The sequence below is a fragment of the Dasypus novemcinctus genome, chromosome 4 (genome assembly GCF_030445035.2).
Source record: "Dasypus novemcinctus isolate mDasNov1 chromosome 4, mDasNov1.1.hap2, whole genome shotgun sequence".
In the NCBI taxonomy this organism is placed as follows: domain Eukaryota; kingdom Metazoa; phylum Chordata; class Mammalia; order Cingulata; family Dasypodidae; genus Dasypus; species Dasypus novemcinctus.
Genome location: NC_080676.1, coordinates 102,413,320 through 102,436,985, shown reverse-complemented (window position 1 = coordinate 102,436,985; position 23,666 = coordinate 102,413,320). Strand labels below are relative to the sequence as shown.

Sequence of the window (23,666 nt, the reverse complement as noted above, 5' to 3'; positions counted from 1 at the left end):
CAGCAAATTGTTCCCTACGACCCTGAGGAGGTACTGTGTCTTTAACTCTCTACCACCTCTGGGTGCTGGGGTTGGTGTATACTCAGGAGACTTGAATCTCTGGACTGGTTATGTGCCAGCTGGGCCCTGAGCCTCAGCAGAGATGCAACTCCTATTCTCCAGTTTGTTGGACTTACCTAGGTCAGCTAATAGGGAGGTGAAGATGATCAACCACCACACCAGGGAACTGAGAATGCCTAAAACTGCAAGCAGGAGAATCACATCCATCAACCATGTGGGATCTAAGCCTCCTTTCAATTTTGAGGTGGAGTGGACATCACCATCCCAGGGTCTACAGGATTGAGGAATAAAATATGGATTAGAGTGGACTTACTGGTATTCTGCTATAGAACTATTGTGACCCTAGCAATTGAAGAAATTGTATCATTGATGTGGAGACAGTGGCCATGGTAGTTGCTAAGGGTAGGGAGAGGGAAGAAGAGGTGTGATGTGGGGGCATTTTGGGGACTTGGAGTTATCCTAAATGATATTGCAGGGACAGATGCTGTTCATTATATATCCTGCCATAACCACTGAATGTACCGGGGGAGAGTGTAAATTGCACTATAAACTATAATCCATATGGTGTGGCAGTGCTCCAGAATGTATTCACCAAATGCAAGGAATGTGCCACAATGATGAACGAGGTTGCTGATGTGGGAGGAGTGGAGGGGTTGGGCTGTGGGGTGTATGGGAATCTCTTACATTTTTAATGTAACATTGTTTGTGATCTATGTATCTTTTTTAAAAAGAGAATAAATTTTTAAAAATTAAAAAAAAAACACCTCACTATCACCTCAGCGCCTGTCCAGTGCAGGGTTAAAAAAATGGCTGCCATCATTTCTATCTGGGGTGGATTGAAACTGTAGCTCAGAGTTAGGGCCCAGTGATCTGAATTTGATAATCAAAAGCTGTGATCAGTACTTGGCTGTGTCCGCCACTCTTCTTTGGAAAGAGGATTTCTATTTCCCATTCTATTTGCAGGAACTAGCCAGATATTGGGTCCCAAGATGGCCAGTTGCTGGTGGTAATAAGCATTTTGTCAACTGGCATTGATCTGCTGTCTATGGTATGAGTACTATTTTCATAAGGATGTCATTTATTTTACTCTTGCTCCTATAAGCCATGCAACACAAAGGAGACAGAGTGATTCTTTAAACATACAAATGAGTTCACATCATTCTCTCCTTAAATCCTCTAATGGCTTCCCACTGCATTTAGCATAAAACCCAGATATTTACCATGGACTAAAATTTCCTAGGTAATCTAGCTTTGCCTATATATCCCCGCCCCCCCATCTCCACTCTTGCCACTGGCTTTCCCAAATTGCTAATGAAATGTAATCAGACATTAAATAGGAATAAGCTCCAATGGGGAACATATAACAATTTGAATGTGATATACACTTCACTTTGTCCTTTCATCTATTAAATAAAGTATAGACAAGTGCTCCCATCACTTTTCTCTAGCAATAAGGGGCCTTCCAGTGATTTCAGAATGAGCAATGTGGTCCAACTCAGTCCCAGAAAATATTTGTGATCAACCTTGCTTTGTGTTATATAAGAGGCCTTATTCTGATTATTCTTCATATTTGCTTTTATTTTTAACAAATCAGTTTCATTGATATATATTAATAAAGCATAGATCCATCCAAAATGTACAATCAATTGTATTCAGTATAATGACATAGTTGTGCATTTATCACACCAATAATTTTTAGAGGATTTTCATAATTCTGGTAGTAATAATATTATACAAAACCCAAACAAACAAAACCCCTCAAACCTCAATCTCTCTATGCTCCCCCTGTCATACAAGGCTTCTATTTGTCTCTTCTCTCTAGTTTCTTTGTATTTATATTTTGTAAAAACAGTCTTATATATGCAATTTCACCCATATTCTTGTTTTACATGAGATTTCACTATCTTATACAATCCCATGTTACATATTTTACCTTTTCTTTTGGTAATGTATGTGTCTTTAGCCTTTTTCTTACAACACAGTCATATAATAGTTCTGCGAATCATAAACCATAATGTGCTCTCACCATTATCTTTCATTTACAACCTTTTAACCAGTTCTGCACAGATTAGCCATCAGCTTTCCATTCTCTACTCTCATTCTGCTTACTGGTGACCTGTATTAAAATTATTAATTCCATGAGTGTACATAATATATTTAGTTCAAAATAGTGTGATCATACAGTATTTGCCCTTTCATGTCTGGCTTACTACACTCAAGATAATGTCCTCCAAGTTCATCCACATTGTCATATGCTCCATATTCATTTCTTTTTAGTGCTGCATTCCATTCCATTGTGTGTATATATCACAATTTGTTTATCCATTCCTCAGTTGATGGACAGTGAGTTGTTTCCAACTTTTGGCAACTGTGAAAAATGCCACTATGAATATCAGGATGTAGATGTTTGTTTGTATCACTTCTCTCAGTACTTCTGGGTATAAACCTAATACTGTTATTGACCTTTCACATGGCAAGTCCATATTTAACCTCTTTAGAGGTTGCCAAACAGACCAGCACAGTGGCTGTACCATTGTACATTCCCACTAACAGTGAATAAGCATTCCCATCTCTTCACATCCTTTCCAACATTTAGTTTTCTGACTTTTTAACAGTGGCCAGTCTAATAGGTGTGAAATGATATCTCATTGTAGTTTTGATTTGCATTTCCTTAATTGCTAATGATGGTCAACATTTTTTCATGTGTTTCTTCACCATTGTATTTCGTCTTTGGGCAATTGTCTTTTCAAGTCTTTTGCCTAGTTTTTAATTGGGTAATTTATTTCTTTAGTGTTGAGTTGTATGCCCTCTTTATATATTATAGCTATTAAACTATTATTGAATATGTAATTACCAAATATTTTCTTTCATTGAGTTGACTGCCTTTTCACCTTTTTGATAAAGTCCTTTGAGGTACAAAAGTGTTGAATTTTGAGGGAGTCCCATTTATTTATTTTTTCTTTTGTTCCTCCTGCTTTGAGTATAAGGTTTAAGAAACTACCACCTACCAGAAGATCTTGAAGATGTTTTCCTTTATTTTCATCTAGAAGATTTATAGGTTTCCCTTTTATATTTAGGTCCTTAATCCATTTTGAGTTAATTTTGGTATAAGGTGTGAGATAGGGAGCTTCTTTCTTCCTTTTGGATATGGATATCCTGTTCTCCAAGCATCACTTATTAATAGACTCCTCTGGTCCAGCTGGGAGGATTTGATAGCCTTGTCAAAAATCAGTTGACTGTAGATGTGAGGGTCTTTTTCTGAGTTCTCAATTTGGTTCCATTGGTCAATGTGTCCTTTCCTATGTCAGTACCACGCTGGTTTTTTTTTTTTCTTCACCACTGTAGCTAATTAATATGCTTTAAATCCCAGAAGTGAGAGTTCTCCAACTTTGTTCTTTATTTAAATAAATTTTTGGCTTTTTGGGGCCCCTACCCTTCCAAATAAATTTGATTACTGTTTTTTTTTTTAATTTCTGCAAGAAGGCTGTTGGGATTTTTATTGGAATTGAGTTGAATCTGTAAATGGGTAGAATTGTCAACACTATTTAGTCTTCCAATCCATGAACATGGTATGTCCTTCCATTTATTTAAGTCTTCTTTAGTTTCTTTTAGCAATGTTTTGTAGTTTTCTGAATATAGGCCCTTTATGTCCTTGGTTAAGGTTACTTCTAAATGTTTGATTTTTTTAAGTCACTATTATAAATGGATTTTTTTCTGATTTCTGCTTCAGATTGTACATCAGTAGTGTATAGAAATGTTATTGATTTTTGCATATTAATCTTGGATCCCACCACTTTCCTGAATTTGTGTATAATTTGTATAAATTCTAGTAGCTTTGTTGTGAAATTTTCAGGGGTTTTTTAGGTATAAGATGATTTCTTCAGTGAATAGTGGATTTTAATTCTTCCTTTCCTATGGGGGGTGCCTTTTATTTCTTTATCTAGCCTAATGCTCTAGCTGAAAGTTTTAGCACAGTATTGCATAATGGTGATAGTAGGCATCTTTGTCTTGTTCCTGATTTCAGTGGGAAAGCTTTCAGTCTTTTACGGTATAATGCCAGCTGTAGATTTTTCATTCATGCCCTTTACCTGTATTGAGAAACCCATTCCTGTGTTTTGGAGTGTTTTTATTAAGAAAGAGTGCCGTATTTGGTTAAATGCCTTTTCTGCATCAATTGAGAGGATCATGTGATTTTTCTTCTTCAATTTATCACTATGGCTTATGACAGTAACTAATTTTCTTGCATTGAACCACCCTTGCATACTTAGTATAAAACCCACTTGATTGTGATGTATAATTCTTTTAAGGTGCTTTTGGATTCAGTTTGCAAATTTTTTTTTGAGGATTTTTGCATCTAAACTCATCAGAGATCTTGGTTTGTAATTTTCTTTTTTTCACAGTATCTTTCTAAATACTTTTTTAATTTTTAAAAAAGATAATTTAGATTACATAAAAGTTTCATAAAAGTATAGGGAATTCCCATATGTTGCACTTCCTACCCCTCCCACACTTTCCCACATTAACAACATTCTTCATTAGTGTGATAACATTTGTTACAATTGGTGAACGCATATTGGAGCATTGTTACTAACCATGGACTACAGTTTACATTATAGTTTACACTCTGTTCCACACAATTTTGTAAGTTATGACAAAATATGTAATGGCCTGTATCTGTCATTGCAGTGTAATGCAGGACAGTTCCAATGTCCCCAAAATGCCCCTATATTGCATGTATTTTTCCCTCTCCCTCCCCTCAGAACCTCTGGTGGCCACTGACTCCACATCATTGATAAAAGTTCTTCCATTGCTAGAATAATAATAAGTCTATAGTAGAATAATGGTAAGTCTACCTTAGTCCATTGTTCTTTCCTCAGTTGTGAGGATTCTGGGATGGTGATGCCCATTCTACCTCTAATTGAGAGAGAGCTTAGATTCCATGTTGTGGATGGATGAGAGCATCTTGCTTGCAGTTGCAGACACTCTCTGCTCCTTGGGATGGGCATTGTTCATCATCATCACCTTGTTATTTGTCCTGGGTGAGTCCAGTGACCATGAACGTAGGTGTTAAAATTCTGCTGAGATTCAGTGTCATGTGGCCCTAGGCTTTTCATCTTTGGGAGGTTTTTGGTGACTCTTAATCTCTGCACTTGTGGTTGGTTTATTAAGGTCTTCTCTTTCTTCTAGGATCAGTGTAGATGGTTTGTGTGTTTCTAGGTGTTGGTCCATCTTGTCTTCATTGTCTAGTGTTTTGGCATATGGTTGTTCATAGTATCCTATAATAACTTCTATTATTTCTGCAGGGTCAGTGGTAATGTCCCCCTCTCATTTCTGATTTTATTTATTTTCATCTTCTATCTTTTTTTCTTTGGTATTCTGGCTAAAGGTTTGGTGATTTTATTGATCTTCTCAAAGAACACCTTTGAGTCTGTTGATTCTCTCTACTGTTTTCATTGTTGTTGTTCTCATTTCATTTATTTCTGCTTTGATCTTTACTATTTCTCTCCTTCAGCTTGGTTTGGGATTACTTTTTTGTTCTTTTTCTAGTTCTTCTAAGTGTGCATTTAGATCTTCAATTTCAGCTCTTCTTTTTAAATGTAAACATTGAGGGCTACAGATTTCTCTTTTAGCACTGCTTTGGTGGTGTCCCATATATTTTGATATGTTGTGTTCTCATTTTCATTCTTCTTAAAATATTTGCTGAATTATCTTGTAACTTCTTCTTTGACCCACTGATTATTTAAGAGTGTGTTGTTCATCTCCATATATTTACGAATTTTCCATTTTCCATCCATTATTGATTTCCATCTTCATTCCACTATGATCAGAGAAAGTGTTTTGTATAATTTTGAGCTTTTTACATTTATTGAAACTCATCTTATGATCCATAATACAGTCTGTCTTGGAGAAGCAACCATGAGCACTTGAAAATTCTGTATATCCTGCTGTTTTGGGGTGCAATGCTCTATGAATGTCTATGAAGTTTAGATCATTTATCATGTTCAAGCTCTCTGTTTCTTTATTTATCCTCTGACCAGATGTTCTATTCAATACTGAGAATGGTGTATCAAAGTCCCAACTATTATTGTAGAGGCATCTATTTCTTCCCTCAGCTTTGCCAATGTTTGCTTCATATATCCTGGGACACTCAGGTTAGGTGCATCAGTATTTATTATAGTTATTTCTTCCTGGTGAATTGCCCCTTTTATTAATATATAATGACCGCCTTCATCCTTTTTAACAGTTTTACATTTAAAATATATTTTGTCCAATATTAGTATTGCTACTCCAACTCTTTTTTTGGTTATATTTGCCTGGAATATCTTTTTCTAACCTTTCACTTTTAACCTATTTTGTCGTGCTTCTGAGGTGAGTCTCTCATAGACAATGTGTAGCTATTTCATGTTTTTTATACATTCTATCAGTCTCTATATTTTGATTGGGAAGGTCAAGCCATTAACATACAATATTATTATAGTGTTAAAGGCATTGCTTACTTTATCTATTTTGTCCTTTGGTTTTCTGTTTTCAGATTGTACTATTGTCTGTGTTTTACCCTTCCTATTAATCTTTATTTTTACACTCTTCAGCAAGTTTTTTTTTTTGCCTTGTTTCTTCTTTTAGGCTTCAGCATTCCCTTTTATCTCTTGTAATTCTCATCCTTTAGTAACATATTCCGTCAGTTTTTATTTGTGAAAATTTTGATCTCATGCTCATTTTTTTAAACAAATCAACTTCATTGATACATATTAATGAAGCATAAATCCATCCAAAGTGAATTATCAATGGTATTCTATATAATCACATAATTGTGCATTCATCACACCAATCATTTTTAGAGCATTTTCATTATTCTAGTAATAATAATATAAAAAAGCCAAACAAACAAAACTCATCACCTCTCAATCTCTCTCTATTTCCCTTGTAGTACATAGCCTATTCCGTATCCTTCTCTCTAGTATACTTATATGTATATTTTGTAAAAATATTACTTTATGTGCAATATTACCCATATTCATATTTTATTTGAGGGTTCATTACATTATACCATTCCATGTTACATTTTTTAGCTTTCCTTCTAGTAATATGAGTGTACTTAGGCATTCCCTTTCAACACTGTCATACCCTATAATAGCTCTACTAATCAAAAGCCGCAGGTATGCCCTCACCATTTCCATTTATTTCCAAATATTAATAAACAACCTTTTAAACAACTCTGCACAGATTAAACATCAGCTTTCCATTCACTACCCTCATTCTATTTTCTGGTGACCTATATTCTGATTATTAATTCCATGAATGTACAAAATATATTTAGTTCATTATAATGCAATTATACATTATTTGTCCTTTTGTGTCTGGCTTGTTTGTTTTAGTTTGATTTGCTTTAGGTTTGAGTAGGAGTTCTATAGAAAACATGCTTTTCTAATACCATGAATCTCCCCTCAGGCAGCACATCGTTCTCTGGCTATGTGTCTGCCCTACTCTGTCCAACACTGAATTCAAATAGATACTTGAAAAGACAAAGGCAAATAGTAGCAGGAGAGTAACTGTTGGGGTAGGCACAAGGTCCCAAGCCCACTGGAGAGTCGCCCCTGTTGGGAAGGCTTCTTGTGGCTGCTCTTCTATTTGTCTGCCTGGCTGTGCTCAGGATTCCTCTTGGGTCCATACCCAGGTGCCAGCAGTGGTCCTGAGGCTGACTCTAGCCCCTGACCAGCTCTCACCATCAAAAAATATGGGCTGCTGGGTGAATGCAGCATCACTCTCTTGATTGGTTTGTTTTTCAGGTGTGCATCTTTGTTGAGGGCCTGAGCCTTACTCCTTTTGTTGGTGTTACTTGGTTTTTGTTGATTTGAGGCCCTAGTGTTCCATCTTCCATATGAATTCATAGAAACACCCACATCAATAGGCTGGCTTTGGCTTGCATTTATGTCTAGGAGCCCCCAATCCTGTAGGGTTGTTGTGCCAGATCCTATGTGCTATCAGATTCACTACCCTCTACCCACTTGGCCCCATGGAAATAAAATTCCTTTTAAAAACCCTAACTCCCTGCTGCTGCCCATTCTTCTCATATATTCTAACTCAGTGCTTCCTAACTTTTTTCATGTCATTATATACATAGAGCATGACACTATCATGTAGATAAATAATACATAATAGAGAATGAAAGTTCTCTGGGTGAGATGAGATGACTCTTGAGTTTAGCTTTTCACCCTTTGCTTTCTTTCTTGTATTTATCTTGAGCTGAATTATGCAGAATGTATGTTAATCCAGTGAAGGGGAAAAGGGTTCCAGGCATTGTGACAACTGTCTGCAGAACTAAGGAGACATTGAAGAACTTGGCATGTTAGGGAACTTTGAGTACCACCATCTTGTTTGGTCATAGTGGAGTCTAAATGGGCAACAGAAAATGGGATAAAGATTACTCTAAGACATGTCTGGAAGAGTTAAGTGGACACCTACATTAGCCTGTAGTGGATAGACCATAGTTTTGAAAGGAAAGTGGGATTCAAAACAATACTTTATAGGAGGACTGTTATGCTTCATCTGGAGGAGAGGGATATTTAGATAGCTATCAGGCTTCACCAGACTTGCTGCATATGACTTCCGTGAACACAAGCAGCACATTGACTGGAGCTATGGTGAGGGAGCTTCTGAATCCTGCTTCTTTCATTTAAACAATGTGATCTTGGCCAAATGCTGACACCTCCAGGCCAGTGTCTTCATTTACAAAGAAGATTCCAATAGTACCTACACCTCCAGTGTTGATGTTAGAATGAAATCACATAATTTATTGTTATATGAAATTACTTAACCTTGTAAATATTCAACAAATATTAGTTTCTCTTTCCCTCCTGTCTTGTATTTTTCCTCTCCTTCTTTTCCTTTTTTCTCCACCCTCTTTTTTTCTTTATCAACTTTTTATTAAGTAATATATTTCAGACATCATGCAAGACATTTAGTGTCCACTCTGGTTGCCACTAGCCATGAGCAGCTATTGGCACTTTGAGATGTAGCTAGTCCCAGTTGAGATGTGCATAATTGTAAAATACACCCAGATGTAAACAATTTAAAAGCACCAATATAAACTATCTCAGTCATTTTTTACATTATGTCATTTAGATCATATGCCTAAATGATAATATTTTGGATATCATTGGTAATAATTAATATTATTATATTATATATTATATTATATTAATAAAATTGGTTTCACCTGCTGCTTCTTGATTTTAAAAATGTGGCTATTAGAAATGTTTAAATTACATATGTGGTCTGCATTCTGTTTCTGTTAGACAGTGATGCACTATATGCTGGGGATTTGATAGTGAAAAGGAAACTGATGTGGAGATTATAGTCTAGTGGAGTAAGGTAGAAGAACAACAACATTAATGAAAAGATATTAAAAATAACACATATAAAATTACACATTATAATAAAAACAGTGAAGAAAAGTTTCTATGAAGAGGAAAATGACAGGACCTAATTTAGGGTCTCTAGCCAAGGATGGTTTCTCTGAGGTAGAGACATTTGTGTAGAGGTTTGAATTTGACTCTTCCTATACCAGGCAAAAGTAGAGAACAAAGCATTCCAGGTAGAGGAAACAGTCTACAAGTCAGTAGTTATTGAGTTTACTGAATGCTAGGCCCGTGGTTGGCAATTGGGAAAATCTGTGAAGCTGACAGACTTGAGAAGCTTTCCTGATTCCTCAGGGCTTGCAGTCTGGTAGGAAACAGATGAGAAGTACTGGCTCTGGAGCACCTTTCCTCCTCTTTGCTCTCCTCTCAGAACCATCATTGATCACAGTGGCTATGTGGTCCCCAGGGCTCATCAGTTCTTCCTTCACAGTGGGTGATATTTTCATCTGTCCCTTATTCCCTGTTCCCACACCTCTGTTCTGACTCAGACTCTTCATATCAGAAATGAGCGTCTGCAATCATCTCTTAGCCAGTTTCCTTGCCTCCGGCCTTTCTGCCTTTAATATCTCCTTTGCATGGGTGCCAAGTAATGTCCCTGAAATACCATTTAGACCATGTACTTTCCTTACTTTAAAGCTTTTACCAGCAATCCATTGCTAGCAGAGGAGCAGTTTGCTTAGAGCTGCTGAACTTGCTCTCACTTTTTACCCTTTACCTTTTCTTTTATGGATAATGACAGTTCCCTGAGAAGCACTGTCTACAGCAGAAATGGCAATCTCCTCAGCCAACACTCAGGAATCTTTAAAACCTACTCCCCCCCAACACACACACACCAGTCATATCCTTCCCATATCTACACCCTTGCCCTGCATCATCCTCAGGGCATGGCATGCTGGAATAATCTCTGTCCTTCAAAAACAGAGTTACACAGTTTCTCAGGGAAGGTTGAGAGCATGTTGGTAAGAAAGCAGTTTCCAGAGTTAGCCAGACCAGGTTTGAATCCCAGATCTGCCATTTAAGTAGCTGTGGAAACCACCTCAGTAATCTAGTTAATTTTCCTAAGCCTTAGTTTCTCCATCTGTGAAAACAGTAAGGTTAAAATTAACTCAAATATCTCAAAAGTGGGCAAATAAAGTGAAACACCATATATAAAGCATTTCACAGGGGCTGTGCCCATAATAAGTCTTTAATTCATGGTCACTGTTTAAATGAATGGTCAGCCATATATGTGACATTTAACAGTGATGTGATGCCTTCATAACCTGGCTTCCTTTTTGCATCCCTAGTGCCAGTCAGCAGTCTCCTTATATTTGACAATGAGCTATGGTTGACTCCTATGCAGTCTCAGTGCTAGCTGGGAACACTGACTGGGGACACTGAATTGTGATGGCATGCAGCTGGGTGAGACATCAAAAGACCATCCAGTGTAACACCCCTGGGGCCCCTCAGGTGTCTAGAGGGGTTCCAAACGAATTAGTCAAAAGGCTTCTGTCAGCCCTTGCAGGGCCTGTTATTTTTCTTGCATAGTAGTCTCTAGTTGTCTCTCCTCCCACCCCCAAAGTCACGTTACTGCTCGTTAATCATTGACTTTTGGTCACTTTTAATCAACTGTCTTTCTTTTTTCTTTACCTCTGCCTTAGAGGACAGAAACCCAAGATAACAGAGACCGAATTTCAGGCAAGTGACAGCTTCTCTTTTCCTATGTGGGATGGTCCTAATCATAATTCATAGGGATAAATGGATCATGGACATGGAAGTATTAAAAATCTCAAACAAATTTAAAGCACTTTTATTAGCTAGTTTTTCCTCATTTAGTTTTAACTGGGATTTGGTATAAGGACCACTGTTAAAATGAGGAAGGCATTTTGTTATTCTCAAATGGAACATTTTTGAGGCAGTACTGCAGGTACAAATAAGGCAAATTTGCAATAAAGAACCCTATTTTTTTTTAATGGAAAAAATTATTTTCTAAAACAAGCCTAGGTGATTTTTTAAAATTGTTTTTTAAGGAAAGTTCATTAATATTGTATTGCAATAGACAAGTCACAATCTAAACAAATTGAATTACAAAGAAGAGACTGCTTCAGAGTCCCCTAAGCAATGAAGCTTTCTCAGACTTGGGAGCTTAAAGTGGAGGAAGGCATGAAGTCAATATTGACTTTTATTTTGACTTTTTATTTGGGAATAATTTCAAATTTACAGGACATTTACAAAAATAATACAAATCCTATTCAAAGACCTTCAACATACCTCTACACAACACTCCTGCTGGGTACCCAGATCCACAAATTTAACATTTTGCCACATGTGCCATTATCTATCTATCTATCTATCTATCTATCTATCTATCTATCTATCTATCTATCTATCTATCTACCTTCCTATCTATCTATCTAATCTAATCTATCTATCACCTACTTATCTAATTATCAATCAATTTTCTAATACTTGAGTATAGGTTGTATATGTTGTGCTCCTTGAATACTTAATACTCCCATGTACATTTATTTGAAATAAGTATTTCATTTTTATAACTACTTTACATGTATAATCAAGCTCAAGAAATTTAACTTGCTCTTTTTTTTTTTAAATTGTGGGAACATATATACAACATAAATTTTCCCATCTCAACACTCCCAAGCATACCATTTAATGGGATTAATCGCATTCACAATAAATTATGTGTACCACTTTCCATCGCTAAAACTTTCACATCTTCCCAGACAGAAATCCTACACCCATTCATGTGGTAAAAGGTGACTTATTTTAGCAAAAAAAGTCATCTGTTATATTTGATTGCTTTCATTTATATGATTTGCATTAGTTTTGCAGTTTTGCTTATATTTAATTGATAAATTGGCTTTGTTTTTGTTTATAGATCTCCAACTATGGGTTTTAATTATTGAAGCAACTTTATAATAACAACAATTTAAGGCAATATGGTGGGTCCTTTTTTTAAAGGGTCTGTACATTATTTAAATTTGAGAAACACTGCTTCAACCCATTCCTTCTTCTGTAGGACTTTTAACTAATTCCAACTCCAGGTAATTTGTCTTGTTAGGGAGTGCATCCCCGTGCAGGGTCTAGAGTGTGGGCCTAGAGAACAACACCCTGGAGAACACACAAAGAGCCATAGTGGAAAAAGGGGTTTTAGGACCTTGTGCCCTGCCTGACACCATATCAAATCACAAACTAAGGCAGCTGCCTCCTTCTGTATCTGTATTAGTCTGACAAAGGGGTGCCAGTGCAAAGTACCAGATGCCTGTTGGCTTTTATAAGAGGTATTTATTTGGGGTAAAAGCTTTCAGTTACAAGGCCATAAAGGGTCCAACTCAAGGTTGCCTTCTCACCAAAGTCAGATGACAGTGTTGAAGCAAGACCATCACTGATCTCTGCCTGGCCTCTACTTTCCCTCAAGGCTTCCTGTTATCTCTCTCTGTCCTGGTTAGGGCTCACCATTCTGGGCTTCCTAAATCAGTCTTGACTCTCTTCCCAAGATTAGCTGTCACCTATCAAACAAATGGTCCCTTTTCTCCCAGGGCTCTAGCTTTTTGAGCCTTATTCTTTCTGTCACATGGCAGGATCAAAATGAGCAAGTTCTCTTCTCTAGCATGTGTCTTATTGAGTGTTCATTTATATCAGCCAACCAAGGGGACAGGAACTCAACCTGAATTTACACCTTACTGACATAGCCCTATCAGAAGCCCTAAATTGATGTTATTAAGTAAACTTAATCAGAGACACCTCACTGAGTTCAAAACAACCAAAGGGCATCACACACAGAGGAGTAGATTAGTGTATAAACATAACCCCTTTGCTTTTTGGGATTCATAAAATAATCTAAAAGAGCCCAGCATCTTCCATCTTCTCCAACTTTTTTGTGCTTTTTGTTGCCTGGATATCTTGTTAAAATTCATCCTGATTTAGTAAGTCTGGGGTAGTGTCAAAGATTCTCTAATGCTCTCCCTTCTTCAGCTCTCAGGTGACATTAGTGGCTGTGGATCATATTTGGCATAGCATGATCTAAATAACCAAATATTTTGTCTCATGTCAAACATTTTACTTGATTTTTCCTAGATAATGCATATAAAGTTCTTGGTACAAGGTTTGACATTGAGTAAGCATTTAATAAATGTTCATTGTTTTTTATGGTTGTTACTATTAGCATTTGAGGCATGAAGAAGTGAGAAGATTATGGGAAATAGGATGGTAACTTGGAGGTGGATGGACCAGAGTTCCTCTTTCCCTTCTTCTCCCTCACTGTTGCAGTTGGTGACAAGCTAAGAGTCCAGGCATAGGACTGGAGGTCAGAACCTAGAGATCAGTGATTATTATTATTATTATTTTGGTTGTTAAATGATCTTCTATTGCAATATTTTCCTTTGTACTTCTCACTTACCTGGGCATTCTACTGCACCACTGTTGATGTCATCTATGATGTCATGAGGGTGGCAGCCATGAACATTGCAGCCCACAGTCCCCAGGATCTCTTTAGTGGTTCAAGCAGTTCTCTGACCAAAGCCCATGCCTCAAGTGTCTGGGAAAGTTGACAACATCATCAAGGGTGATATTTCTGCTGTGCTTTATGATTTTCTGCTTCTTTCTGTAACTGGGTGTTCCTGGAAGGCTTTGATGATTAGGGTGGAAACAGAAGGTATCATCTCTAATCATGACCTGTCTGTTCTGAATGATCCACCTCACAGTAATCCTTAGATCTTCCCAGTCACCAGTTGCCTTGGCAATGCCATCACCAGCCTTTATGAAGACAGACCCAGGGGACTGATCTGGGCCAGGGCAGATGTGGCACCAACTTCCCCATTGGTGCATCTCAAATACATGAATTTTATCTCATTGTGGCCTAACTTGGGCAGTATGGTGGAAGCTGCTTGTGTGGGATGAATCCTAGTGTGGGAATACCAAAGAAAGTTGCACCTAGGTCTCCTCAGAGCCTGAAGCCAAAAGTTAGACCAGTAGTTTTCAAGTTTAGGTGACTAGCATTACAGTGGAACTTATATTTAAAAAAAGACTCCCAGATCTCACACCAAGACATTCTGACTCAACAGATCTGATGTGGGGCCTTTGCATCATGAGTATTTTTTTAAAGTGCCCCAGATGATGTGAACGTGCAGCCAGGTTGAGAACTATTGCTGTAGATACTAAGTCTAGATCATGGCCAGATCATTATCAGGTGGCTCTTGGCTCTCCTCATGTTTGTACAGCACACTACACCTTTCCTCCCCCAGTTCGAACCTTTCTGACTGTTCTTTCTTGCTCACTCCACTGGTCACTGCTCCTAATGATACCCTAATAAGTAGAGTGTCACCCTAATTCCCTTCTCTCCCCACCCAGACAAACAGAAATCACTTTGGGTTCGGGTCTGTGGAGGAATTAGCTGAATGGACATCCCTCTCAGGAGCTTTGAGGCGTTGGTAGCAAAAACAACCTATAACATTAATCTAATGTCTACTCTGTGATGGGGAGTTTACTTGTATATGCCAGTTTATCCTCAGCTTTATAAGGTAGTTCTATTAATAGCATCATCCCCATTTTACATAAGAAGAAACTGAGGCAGGTAAAATCCACTGCCTCAGTTCCAGCACACAGCAGTGGAGGGGCCTTTGCACACAAGTAGTCTGATTCCAGAATCTGGGCTTCTAATGATCCCCTGGAGGAACTTAGAAAATGCTGATGCCTGGGCCTACCACAGACTGAAACAGAATCTCTAGGAATTAGGGCTCAGGCATTGGTCACTTTTTATAAGCTCCCAAAAGGTTTCTAAACATGGCCACAAGATTGGGAATTAGGCCACATTATACTCTTCTGCCTCCCACACTGACTTGGAATTCAAGAGTCTATAAAGGACTTTTTCCTGTTCTCTTAACCAACTCCCATCTCTGTTTGTGACTCCTTTTTTTTTTTTTATTGACTTTGTAATAATATTACATTAAAAATATATATATATGTGAGGTCCCATTCAACCCCACCCCCCCACCCCCCCTCTCCCCCCCCAACAACACTCGTTCCCATCATCATGACACATCCATTGGATTTGGTAAGTACATCTTTGGGCACCTCTGCACCTCATAGACAATGGTCCACATCATGGCCCATACTCTCCTCCATTCCATCCAGTGGGCCCTGTGAGGATTTACAATGTCCGGTGATTACCTCTGAGGCACCATCCAGGGCAGCTCCATGTCCCAAAGACGCCGCCACCTCTCATCTCTTCCTGCCTTTTCCCATACCCATCGTCCACCATGTCCACTTTTCCCAATCCAATGCCACCTCTTCTATGTGGACATTGGATTGGTTGTGTCCATTGCACCTCTATGTCAAGAGGAGGCTCAGATTCCACATGGATGCTGGATGCAATCCTCCCATTTTCAGTTGTGACTCCTTTTAAAAAATGATTGTCAGAAACTCTCCTTCTGGCTGGCATTCCTAGGAGTTATGGTATGCTTAATAATGACCCCCAATTATTTCCAAATCCTGATCCCTGGAACCTGTGAATATTACCTTAGGTGGTAAAAGGGTCTTTGCTGATGTGGTTAAATTAAGGATCTTGAGATGGGGAGATTATGCTGGCTTATCTGTGTAGGCCTGATGTATTTACAAGAGTCCTTATAAGAGGTGCAGGAGGTTCAGAGAAGAAGGCAATGTGACAAGGGAAGCAGAAGGTCATTGTCAAAGATTTGAAGATGTTATTCTGCTGGCCTTGAAGATGGAGGAAGGGTCAGAAGCCCAGGTATGCAGGCAGCTTCTGGAAACTGGGAAGGGCAAGGAAACAGAGGCTACCACTCTAAAGCTTTCACGGTCCTGCGAACACCTTGATTTCAGCCCAGAGAAGCCCATTTCAGCCTCCTGACTGCCAAAACTGTAAGATAACATATTTGTACTACAATTTATTAGAAAGTAGGAAAGTATTACAGGGGCATTTGATGATGTGGAAAGAGCACTATCCTCCAGAACCCTAGAAATTTGGGGTCCTCTTCTGCCCTCTGTCACTTACTGGTTTTGGGCATTCAGACAAGTTATTAAATGTCTCTGGGCCCAGCTGCCTCTCCTGTGAAAAAGAGCCAATAAAACCAGATATGCTTGAAGGCAGGTCCAAGCCAAATAGCCTCCTCCCCTTCATGGATGAATTCCCTGCCCTAGCCTTGATCCTTTGGTCAGGTCAACTGAACACTTCCAAACTGGAGCCGCTGTCCCCACTGCTGAGCCTTGGCTCTCTATCCCATCACTTGCTGAAATTATGTTCCTCCCTTGTTTACTTATCATAGGCCCTTGCCAAAATCCTGAATCATTATTTTCCAGGCTGGGTAAGTTTTTTAAAAATTAATTAAAAATAAACAAGAAGATGCAAATTTCCTGACAATAAGAGACCGAGAGACAAAAGAGTTATTCTGTAGTCTCTTTCTCCTCAACTCCAATTAATATTACAGTGTTCAGATATAACTATACTGGTTTCAGGCTCTGCTTATGTAATTTATTTATGGTTTCATAAACTGGATTGCAACACGAACACCTCTCCCTACCTCAACTATTTCCACTATTTTATGATGGACATGGAGCATTATGTCCACAATTGGCCATCTGTTTAAAATAGAGGAAGCATTATAATCTTTCAATATGATTCCACCTGGGCAAATGTGACTGACTGTAATATCATTCAATCATAAGTTCTTCACCTCACTTTTGTCATCATTAATGGCAGTCTTCTCTTTGTCCTAAGGAATAAAATTAAAATATAATCTTGAACAATTTTTGTGTGAAAGGTTTTTCATAGGAATTTTGTGAGTATTATTTTTCCAAACAATATTTTATTTGTTTTATTAGTTGCAATAATGTAGACTTTATCTTTCTGAGAAAGGTTCACATAAGCTTGGTGGGACTTACTTTGAAATAATAGTTAACATTCAAATTTGTTACAGCTCTTTCTTTTTTTCCTACGAGAAAGTAAATAAAAATCATAAAATGTTTTGGTGTAAGGGGATTTGACTAAGTGTCTCCTAGAACAACCCCAGAGGACAATTATCAATATTCGTAAATATTTTTGATCATCACAACTGGGTGGAAATTGCTATCAGCGTCTGGTAGGCAGAGACCATGGATGCTGCTAAACATGTTACAGAACATGCTATAATGCACAGGATGGCCCCAATGCAAAGAATTATTGGCCCAATATGTCAATAGTGCCACATTGATCTCCTTTCCCTGATACTGCAGGGTCCCGTTTGTCTCAGGGTAGGGTCCAGTGGTTATTCTGGGTCATCACCAAGGCTGGATGTGAATTAGATGGATACAGTGGAAATGAACTGGGCCCACACCTGAACCTGCTCTGAGGGCAAAGGACCTAGATCAAATCATATTTATGTATGAGTTGGCAATTGGGAGGTCAGGGAGGGTGGAGGTGGACAAGGAAAAGGGGAGCCAGAATTTTTTTATAGGACAAGATCAGGCTTGAGTGAATTTCATGAAATAATCTCATGGAGGAACAGGTGTCCACTAGTGAGGGGTGGGGTGAACTGGATGTTGTACAGTTCAGATACCCAGGACCTTCAGGAACTCAAAGATTTATTAATGTCAGCTGCAAATCATTTCCTTCTTTCCTATTCTCGGTGCTCTGGGCTCCCATAGATTCACCCTCTGTCTTTTACCCCCCCCCCCCCTCCACACACACACACACACACAGAGCCCAAAATTTGGAATCTGGCCCCAGAGTCCCTTTCCTTCCTAAGGTGGTGCCCATGCTCTGAGAGACAATTTGTTTGGAACCCAGGCAACTCTCTGCTGCCCTCCTGAGAATTGGTTGTGGTAAGCAGAAGAGAGAAAATGTCAGGAAAGAGCAGATGGCAGGAAGGTGGGTAAAAAGAGGTGAGGCAGCTGAGACCGTCAGAACTGGGTTCCAGGGGTGTTCTCTGTAGAAAGAACACAGATAATCACAGGCTCATCCAGATGTCATTGCCAATGGGGCTCTAGACAACTGCAAGTCCTCATTAAAGGGATGATGTAAACTGTTGTGTCGACACTGTTGGTTCCGGTGTGGTCATAGTGTTTTGGCTGTCCGAGTCCCTCTCAGCTAGTTAGGGCCACTGGACACCTGTACCTCTGCCCTGGGGACTAGAGTGAAGTACCTATTTCTCTCTCTGGGCTGGGAGCAGATACTACAATATTGACTTTGGGTGCCATATCTTTGTGGAAGCACTTCATAAAGCATGATGAATATTCTGAACCCTCACTAGTACCTACAAGAGTTTCAGGTTGACAACGTGGCACAATTAACAGACGTGAGATTTGTATGTCACTGGAATGAGTTTCTTAAGGAATTGGAGAAATCCCTTTTTCTGGACTTTGGAAATAAAAACTAGATTCTTATATTATGGAATAGTCTAATGGTTTCCAATCAGTTCTCTTACATCCCTTCTCTACTCGCAAACATTGGTTCTCTTTATTGCCTATAGAATAATGTTGAAATTTTAAGCTGACATTCAAGGACCTCTATTATTGGCCCTAAACTACCTTTCCAGGTCTTTTAATTTTTAAGGGAAATTCAGAAATACTGAGAAGGTAAGAAATAATATATCAGGCACCCATGTTCCTACTATGCTGTAAAGTGATATTTCGCATTATTTGCATCGAGTCATTTTTTAAATAAAAGGAACACAATATTACAGTTTAAGTAGCCCTTTATCATATTTCAGGTCTATTCCCTTCTTTTCCTTCCAGGCTTTTATACTTTTATATTCAATATACATACATGAGTATTATTTTACATAAATTACATCGAAGTATAATACTTTTCCACAACTTGAATTTTTTACTCAACCAAATACTTTAAAAAAATCTATGTTGTGAAAGACCTAATTCTTTTTATAATAACCTTTTAACTATAGTAACATATTTTATTGTGTTATACATTTTACTTAGTCATTTCTCTACTGATGGAGATTCAGAATGCCAATTTTATGTTAACAGCCAATGTAAGAAAAGAACATTATTTTTACACATCCAAGAGAACACATGTTCCAGACAACATACTCCAAATGGAGTTGCTAGGTTCTTGGGTGTGTACATTTTCAATTATCTTAGCTACTGCCAACTTGGCAATGTAGTAATGCCAGTTTCTACTTCTATTATTAGTGTATGAGCATTCCTGTTTCCCCATGTACTCACCAAAACTTAACTATTATGATTGTTTTTAATTTTGCCAATCTAATAGGTGGAAGAATAACACCTCTCTGCTTTTAATTTGGTTGACTTTGATTTCTAGTGAAGGTGAGCATCTTTTCATGTAATTATTGGACAATAAGTTTTCTTTGTGTTGAATTGACTATTAGTTTTTGCCCATGGTGTGGTGGGGGAGGTATAGGGGTGGCAGTTTTTCTTTTTCTAATGATTCCTAGGGTAAAAAGTACATGTTGAACAATCATTATTTGTTAGATAGGTTTATTGCAAATACTGATTCTCTTTTAAGAGCTTTTGCACTTTCTTGTGGTACCATTCAGGTATCGGTAGTAAGAACCCAGGGATGGGTTTGAATGCCAGTTGCTTTATTTTTCACCTCCATGATGTTGAACATATTAATTTCTAACTGTAATAAGATTTCTTCATGAATAAAATGAGGGGTAATAATAGTATCTATCCCAGAGGTTTGTTGTGCTCCAGGCTTCAGTAAAGGAGAAAGGCCAGAAGTTTCTCTTCACCCTTTTTAATCATCTATTGAAGGATAATTCACATGCAATAAAATTTAGAATTTGATGATTTTTGACAAATATACAAAGTTGTGTAATTTTAACCACAATCAATATGCAGAGTATTTCTATGAACTCAGAAAGTTCCCTCAGCCCCCTTTGAAGTTATTCCCCTTCTCTTCACCCGCAGACAAATATGATCTTCCTTCTATCACTAAAAAGGCTCACTGTTCTTTGGGATTCTATATAAATTGAGCTATGCATCTTTTGTGTCTGATTTTCTTTCATCTAACATAATGATGTTGAGATCTTTCCTGGTTTTTGCATGTATCAGTATTTTGTTCCTTTCTATTGGAGAAATTTACCATAGATTATTCATCCAATCTAATTGATGGATGTTTGGATTGTTTCCAAGTTTTGGCTATCATAAATAAAGCTGCTATGAACATACATGTTCAAATTTTTGCATGGAAATATTTTTCATTTATTTCGGGTAAATACTTAAGTGTTGAATAGCTGGGTTGAGTGGTAAGTATATTGTTCTAGTTTGCTAAAGCTGCTCAAGCAGATACCATAAAATGGGTTGGCTTTTAAAATCAGAACTTTATTAGTTTACAAAAGCTTACAGTTTAAGGCTGAAAATGTCCAAATCAAGGCAACAAGTGGTGCTTTCTCCCCAGTGACTGGCTGCTGGCAATCCTGGACTCCTCTGTCACTTGACAAGGCAAATGGCAGCATTTGCTGGTCTCGTCCTTCTCTTCCAGGTTTTGTTGCTTTCAGTTTCTTGCTTCATGACTATCTTTCTCTCTTCATCTGAATTTCATTCTCTTAAAAGGATTCCAATAAGAGGATCAAGACCCACCTTGAATGAGTGTGTTATATTCTACTTACAGTGAATCATACCAACAGGAAAGGATTAACTTTTTAAGAAAATACTTCTCTGGGGTCCATATAGCTACAAACTATCACAATAATCTCTGGACTCCTAAAAGACATGATCTTTCCATATGCAAAATCATTCATTCCATCACAATATCCCAAAAGACTTAAATCACTTCAGTAGCAATATTAAGTACAAAGTCTCATCAAAATCAGTTATAGGTGTGGTCTGTCCTGGGGCACAATTCCCCTGCACTGCTGATCTGTGAAACCAAGAGAACAAGTTATCCACCTCCAATATAAAATGGAAGAACATTCATAGGATAAATGTTCCCATTTCCATAGGGAGAAATTGGAAAGAAAACTGTGGTGATGGGTCCAAAATAATTCTAAAACCCTGCAGAGCATGCTTCATTCTATTTCAAGGTCTGAGAGTTTTCTCTAGAACAATGCCTTGTCCTCAGTGCTGATAAAGCAGCAACCCCATCCTTTCCGAAGTCTTGCTCAGCAGTCATGCTCTTACCCACACACTGGGGTGAAAATTCCAACATCTTCAAGCATTGGGCTGATGGCCAGGCTCTCAGCTCTAGTCGGGCTAAGATTCTGAGTGGGGGCCGACTCTAGGCTCCACTCTCCTCAAGCATGTGGGTGGTAGATAGCCTCTTTGCAATCCTCCAGGCATTTGAGAATCCTTGGGTAGACATAGTTCCTGAACAACGTGTTGGAAGGCCTGCCCTCTCCAAACTCCAGGGCAGACTCGCCCTTTCCACATATATTTGTGGATGTTCCCTTTGCTGGGAAAGGTGTCTTCAGTTCAGACCTCAGCTTCCATGGTTCTACCTTTGAAGTCATTTTTTTCCTTCAACCTGTCCCTTTTAGTCCAGATTGGTAGTGGTTCCATCACACAGATCTCACAGAAAGCTTGTCAGTTTCACATGTATTGTTCACGGGTCCAAACCACAAGAAATAGGATTTTTTACAAATCCTTTCCGGATATTGACATTTCTAATCCTGACTTGCACTGAAATGGCTGACTAGTTCCATGTTCAGTTAAACCTTCACATGAAACTACAATGTAATCTATAATCCACACTTAATGACAATGCTCCAAAATGTGTTCATCAATTGTAACAAAAGTACCACACTATGAAGGATGTTGTTAATGTGGGAAAATGTGGAAGGGCTAGGGAGCAAGGCATATGGGAATTCCCTATATTTTTGGGGTAACATTTATGTAATCTGAGTATCTTTTTAAAAAATAAATTTAAAGAGTATATTTAAACAAACAAAAAAACTTCACCTGGAGCACTATTCTCTAGAAATTTGTTTTCCAAAAGTTCATAATTTTCAAAATCATCAATTTCAGGTTTCTTTGTGCCCAGGAGTTCAGTTCTCAGCTTATCCCTTTCCTCTTTCATTTTACTATAAGCTGCAGGGAGAAACTAGGCTGCACATTCTACATTTAATTTGGAAATTCCTTCGCTAAATATTCAAGTTTGTCGCTTTCAAATTCTGCCTTCCATCTTGTATCAGAACACAATTTTGCCAAATTCTCTGTCACTTTAAAACAAAGATGGTGGGGTCTGAGCCAGGCCTCTCAGTCAGAGTGGGGGAGTCATGGCCCATAGCAAAAAAGATGGCATGTGGAGCCACGGGAGTTTATGCATATTGAGTTTATTCCATGCTCTTTTCCACCTTTCTCTGCTCTCTTTCTGCTCCTGTTCCTTTAAGCTTTCTTTGTTCTCTCTGCTCTGCTGTTTACCTGGGAGCTGTTTTTATACTACTACTGTCAGAATATATGATTGGCTCTCACAGTATCATACCTATATTATTATATATACTAATTGGCAGGTACATGTATGGTTTGGGACCAAGCCTACCCCCTGGAAGCTGAGTACAGTTATGCTTGTGTAATTGTATCCTGGATATAGCAAAGAAGTAGCCAGGACACTGTTTAACTATTGGGCTCTAGCACCTCCTACACGTTATGACACTCACTAAAAGCCTGCACCAGGTGCACCCGTGCCAGATGCCCCCCATTCAAACACCTTATACCACTAACCCTTCCTTATTATATTTTCTAAAGAGTTTTCTCAACATTATAGTTTGACTCATATACCGACCAACTTCTGTGTTCACTTGCTCCCCCCATTCTCCCCCAGATTCCTAGGACCATCCCACCCATCCTCCCAACCCTAGCCCCCTCAAGCCTGCAAAGCCCAACCCAATAGTATCCCTATGCCCCTGTCTTATCCCTTCACTGCACAACTACTTACCTCCACTTTATCATAGATTTTGTCCATGTGGGCATTGGATCATAACCTTCCTCTAACCCCCTATTTCTGTAAGCCTATCTTCCAGTCTCTAGGTCTCTGAGACAGCTTGATTTCCTTAATTCATATCAGAGAAGTCGTGTAGTATTTGCCCTTCAGTGTCTGGCTTGCTTCGCTCAACATAAGGTCCTCAAGATTCATCTGTGTTATCCCATGTGTTAGTACTGTATTCTTTCTTACAGCTGAGTAGTATTCCATTGCATGGATGTACCACATTTTGTTTGTCCATTCATCTGTTGATGAGCATTTGGGTTGATTCCAACTTTTGGCAGTAGCGAATAATG

General features: G+C 38.4%; 1 pseudogene; it reads right to left on the bottom strand.

Moving 5' to 3' along the window:
- LOC101430665 (ras-related protein R-Ras2 pseudogene) overlaps positions 1 to 23,352 on the bottom strand; it is a 28,111-nt pseudogene extending 4,759 nt beyond the window's left edge.
- Between the last annotated feature and the right edge of the window lie 314 nt (positions 23,353 to 23,666).